The following is a 6,000-nucleotide window of genomic DNA, read 5'->3' as shown; positions in this document are numbered from 1 at the left end:
CCACACGAACGCGCGCACATACACACACACACTTAATGACACACTGAATTACTTATGAGTTAACTGATCACTCAACTGATCAGTTAATAAGCTAATCTACTGTGCATATAGCTGTTTAATAATCCTATCAACAAATCAGCCAGGCAATCATTAGTCGATCCATCAAAGAGTTCCGTATATCGCTTGATGCGAAGTCTTTACCACGCGAAAGGCTCGCTTGAAAAGCTTTTCACAGAAACAGTGTTGAAAAGGGTTTAAAAAAAATTCGACATCTATTGTTCCGAATGGGCTGTCGCCTTTCGGTCGTCGCTTTCTGGTTACATTCACTTTAGGCTAGCTGCTTTTTACACTTCAAATATATCAACAGTGAACGGAAATACAACAGTACAAGTGGTGCATTCATTAACCAATGGATTCTTTCACTTGCTGTGTTTATTGTTGCTTGTCTTGACGATGGTAGACATATGGGTGGTCGGATGGATGGATAGATGGATTGCTTGGTGGATGAGTGGATGAATTTATTGATGGACACATGCCTGGATGGATTGCTTGGTTGACGAATTTGACACATTCGACGTTCTATAATAGAAGCAAACGTCTACAAGAAAGGCGTATCTGGCATGAGCAGGTGAATGTGTAACATTTGGTCAACTTTACTTACCTGTGCCAGCAGTAATCAAAAGACAGCAGTATAGGAAAGCAAAAAAGACGTTTTCCATATCTTGGTAGTGAAGCCAAGGGAAACCGATCCATACAAACAAACACAAAACTGTAACATTCGTTAACACACAACTGTCTTGATTAACTTTTAGATCAAAGTATCGACAAGTGATTCACACAGCAAAACGTATACGCTCTTACAAGTAAACTTGTTCTCCGTTTGCTCTGAGCAGACTGTAAGTTGACGCGATAAACGACAAGGCCCTAAACAGGATAGGATGATAAACTTCCTGGTTAAACATTATCCTCTGCAAATCAGTGAAAAGGGCTGGCATGAAATGTAACTCCACAGGCGTGATATCTTAATTGTCTGTGGCTATTTTGAAACTTTTATTACTGCACAGCTTGACTTCTCTTCAGCTTGCACGGTTGCTTTTGAAAAGAGAGGAAACATCATCGACATTATCTGAACGTGCACACACCCCGTCATTTCTAGGCGAGAGCTGATCGCATACTGACTGTGTGTGTGTGTGTGTGTGTGTGTGTGTGTGTGTGTGTGTGTGTGTGTGTGTGTGTGTGTGTGTGTGTGTGTGTGTGTTTGTTTGTATGCGTGCATGCGTGGTGTATGTATGCGTGCGTTCGTGCGTATGTACGCGCGCGCGTATGTGTGTGTGTATGTGTGTGTAAGTGTGTGTGTGTGTGTTTGTGTGTGTGTGTGTATGTGTGTGTGTGTATGTGTGTGTGTGTGTGTGTGTGTGTGTGTGTGTGTGTGTGTGTGTGTGTCAATCCCCGTAAAAATAGACTTAGGTGGCGTTAACATCATACATCATTGTGCTAAAAACTATTTAAATGGATTTAGTCAAACCAGTTGTTGTTGTTGTTGTTGTTGTCGTTGCTGCTGCTTCTCCATTTGTTGTTGTTGGTGTTTGTTGTTGTTGCTTCTCCATGTGTTGTCATGGTTAAGATGGTTTTGCGTTAAAGGTCCTTGTTAAGAAACACGTAATGAGGAAAGCTCAGTTTTGAAATACGATGTGGGGTTCTTTATTTTTTTTATTTTTATAAGAACCCCTTCTGTACATAACTGAAAATACTTATATTATAATAATGTTAATGATTTTTTGTCTTATCATCCACCATTCGAAATAATCTGTTGAGACAATAATGTATGCTACACTGTATTGTGTAATGATCTTTTGGACGTCCATCAGTTCGCATACAAGAAAAATCATAGCACAGAAACCGCTCTTCTTTACGTAACTGACAAGCTGCTGACCAGTGCTGACAACAAGGAAGTGTCTGTGCTCGCACTCTTGGACCTCTCGGCGGCATTTGACACCATCGACCACGACGTCCTCCTAAAGAGACTACAGTTCACGTTTGGAATTGCCGACAAAGCCTTCCAGTGGTTCGTGTCATATCTCTCTGAACGCTTTCAAAGAGTACAAATAGGTCAAAAAGAATCATCCCCTGTTCCCCTGAAGCACGGAGTACCTCAGGGCTCTGTTCTAGGCTCGGTTCTGTTTACACTATACACACAGGACCTATCTGACGTCATCTCGAGGCATGGCTGCGAACACCACAAGTATGCCGACGACACCCAAATAGAGGATTCTGCTCCCCCCAGTGATTTTCCAAAAGTGGTTAAAAACACTGAGCGCTGCATTGAGTCAGTTAAAGACTGGATGATAGACAATAAACTTAAGCTGAATGACTCAAAAACTGAGGTGATGCTGTCAGGCTCAAGGCATGCTTTAAATCAGATTGACTGTACTTCCCTGACAATAGGCGACACTCAGATTGTCTCCCAAACCGCTGTGAAGGACCTGGGCGTGTACCTGGACTCTGCTCTGACAATGCAAAAACACATTAGTTTTGTTTGTAAATGTGCCTTTTTTGAGTTGCGCAAGATTTCCTCTGTCAGATCATTCCTGACACTCCAAGCCACTGTTCAACTTGTCTCCTCTCTGATCCTGAGTCGACTTGACTACTGCAACTCATTGCTTGCCGGCCTCCCCACTGAAGAACTTGATCGCTTACAGAGCGTCCAGAACAGTGCTGCTAGGCTCATTCTGCAGAAGTCTAAGAAAGACCATGTCACTCCCCTACTTACCACCCTTCACTGGCTTCCTATGAAGTATAGAATCGAGTACAAGCTGGCTCTGTTAGGGTACCGCTGTTTTGAGAAATCACTTCCCCCCTATTTGTCCCATTCCCTCAGTATCTACGAGCCATCCCGTTCTCTCAGATCCTCCTCTGAAAAACTCCTTCGCATCCCCAAAACCAGGACCAAGACCTTTGGTGAAAGAACCTTTAGGTACCAGATTCCGACCGTCTGGAACTCGCTTCCAAGTTCTATCCGTGACTCCAGCAGCCTCTCCTCCTTCAAAACACAACTCAAAACATACCTGTTTCGTAAAGCCTTTGCTTAGCCTGAGTAGACTCTCCACAACTCTATTCTGTTTTGGAACTCTCTACCCTGTATGTGCTTTATGGTCTATTTGTCAATGGTATCTTTGTGTGTGCGCGTGCGTGCGTGTGTGTGTGTGTGTGTGTTTACTTTTAACATTGTACGCTAAGTTTTGCTTAGTGCTTGGGATCTTGGTGTTATGTCTCAGTTAAATGTATGCTTTGTATGCTTGTTGATTTGTGCTAGTTTATTCTATAATGAATTTGTAAAGCGCCTGGAGCCAATTGATGGGACTCGCACTATAGAAAAGTTATTTATTATTATTTTATTATTATTATTGTACCGTATTGTATTTGTCCTAGCTTTGTAAACAAGACACGCACGCAACGAACATGTAGGATCTGGTGGCTGTGTTCCAAAGAAACCTCTATCCCTATGAATTAGGTATGTGAGCCGTGCTAAAGAGAGAAATATGTGTTCACAATGTGCGGATTGAGATGTGACATGTCATTTTATTGTCCAGTGAAGCTGAATACTGTTTTTTCAACACTTCAGTATCAAATGTCAAAAATTCTATGCATTTTCCTGGTTCCTTCACACATCATTTTATTTTACATTTGTTTATGAGGAAAATTTTAGTTTCTGCTGATTACAAATCAGTGAACAAATATTGTGCTCGAGTCATGGTGTGTGAGTGTGAGTGTGAGTGTGTGTGTGTGGTGAGTGTGTGTGTGTGTGTATGTGTGTGTGTGTGTGTGTGTGTGTGTGTGTGTGTGCACATGTTTTTATGTGTGTCTGTGTTTAGGTATGTATGTGCCTGTGTGTTAAAATGATAGACAGACTGCCAGAAAGGTGAACACACAAACGAAAAGCGTCCCAACGAGAGATAGGGAGCCAGAAGAAAAAGGCCCAAGCCTTTCAACAAGCAGACACTCTAACAACGTCAAGTGCATGAAGGAGTGAAGCGACATTGTCGGGATTACTGAACAGAGTGTAAAGCTTTTTGTCGTGTTAAGCAAGCCGAGCAGGTCTCAAAAATGTACCCCATATGCCATAACTACAATTTCTTCGTTTATTTGCATCGTTATTTTACTTGTCTATTTTTGTTTTCTGTTTCTCTAAGTCACACGCACGCGCACACGCACACGCACACGCACACACACACACACACACACACACACACACACACACACACACACACACACACACACACACACACACAATCGCGTACTATTTTACATGATAACGTCGTTAAAATAATTGAAAACAATGTTATTTTGTTCTTGCAGAGAGCAGTACCAGTACAAACACACATACCACACAGCCTGGCTCCTATTCATCTGGCATGTTTGCTTTGCCGAGGCGAGGAAATAGCATCACATGCAGGGGAAAGGCCCCAAATATGGACAACTTTTTGTGTCATGCTGATAACTAGCTTGTTTTCTCGTGAAAAGGTTTCATTTTGTGCTTGGTAGCTTGTCTCAACAGAGATAGCAAAACAGGTGTGTATGGCAGGAAAACAAGATGATCCTTCTCTTTCAAATCCATCCATTGACTGCGAGTCACGCGCACCCTATACAAAGACCTCACATTGTTGTGTCCTTTTCCTGGTACTGCCCTTGTTATCCTTGTGGCGGTTGATGACAAATGTTTGCTTGTTTTTTTCAAATTTGCCAAGCACATCATGTGGGGCGTTTAGTACATACCACTGTTATTACAATATTCCTCATAATTGTGTCTGACCTACTATGGACAACGTCATTTTCATGTACAATTCTTTTCCTTTTAACTTTTTTTGTTAATTCGTTAATCTCCTGTAAATATCTATTTGTTGTTGGAATATGTGTTGGTGAGACATTATAAGATGTTTGATGGGTTGTTGACAGACCAGCTTTTTTGTCGGTCCGAGGGGGAGGATATGATTATCGTCTTTTGTTTCATATTTATTTACCAAAGCCAAAGGCCGCGGTCAATAAATATGAAACAAAAGTCGATATGCCCCCCGAGGACCAACAAAAAAGCTGGTCTGACAACAAACCACCAAACATCGTTTTTGTCATCATTTTAGTGGTGAGAAAATAAGTGCCAAATCAACACAGGGAGCCATGCTTTGAAACACGAGTTCCGTTTTGACAACACGTGGTTTGGGGCCCCAGCACGTTATTGCAATCAAAGCTGGCGTGTGAAAGCAACTTTCTGTGTTTTGAGTTAAATAAAATGTTAGGATAAGTATGACAGGTTTGAGGATGCACAGTTCTGTAGGTTCCTCTCAGTGTTCCACCCCCTCGGTTTTTAGTTGTAAATATTAAGCTTAGTTTATCGAATGTGGAAGCTACGTTGGGTCAAAGGTCACAGAAGATTTGTGTCGTGCCGACTCATTGTCTCTTTGTTTTTCATTAGACCTGTCATTCTACTTGCTCGGCTTTGTTAGATGTTTGCATTTTGTGTTGCTATGTTCTTTGCTTTTATTATTATTTCTTATTTGCGCTTCGTTTATCGATACAACGTCTTTTGCACGGGTCAACATGTGTGTGTTAGGGGTCAATTGGTTTGACTTGAACTTGACGTTCGTGTTTCTCCGAACGTCTGTGTATCGAAACACAGATACACGCACTCCATGCCTTTGTAAGAATACAAAACATTTCGCTAGGTTTCATTTGTCTGTGATGAATGTATGACCTTTCATGAAGTAGTTTTGTTTTTTGTTTACTTTGGCCAGTTTGCCAGTTCGTTTTGGGAACTTTGCAAAGCAGTGTCGTGTCGTCTGTTTAGGTCTGGGGAAACGCCAATGAAAAGAGCCGAAGAATCCCCGAGCGTTTCTATTGGGTTTGCTTTTGATTATCCATGTATAACCTGCTTCCCGCAACTATGGTAACCGGGGAATAATTGCATGGGGAACATGAGATTTATTTCCAAGGGGTTGGTGAATGAAA

At 41.8% G+C, this 6,000-nt stretch overlaps 1 protein-coding gene across 4 annotated transcripts in view; it reads right to left on the bottom strand.

The window, feature by feature from the left end:
- LOC138973905 (uncharacterized) overlaps window positions 1-6,000 on the bottom strand; it is an 88,430-nt gene that overhangs the window by 26,570 nt on the left and 55,860 nt on the right. The gene's annotated exons all lie outside the window — the stretch shown is intronic.

This window comes from Littorina saxatilis, linkage group LG8 (genome assembly GCF_037325665.1).
Source record: "Littorina saxatilis isolate snail1 linkage group LG8, US_GU_Lsax_2.0, whole genome shotgun sequence".
In the NCBI taxonomy this organism is placed as follows: domain Eukaryota; kingdom Metazoa; phylum Mollusca; class Gastropoda; order Littorinimorpha; family Littorinidae; genus Littorina; species Littorina saxatilis.
The sequence above is the reverse complement of the archived record's forward strand: the minus strand, read 5'-3'. Positions and strand labels throughout refer to the sequence as shown.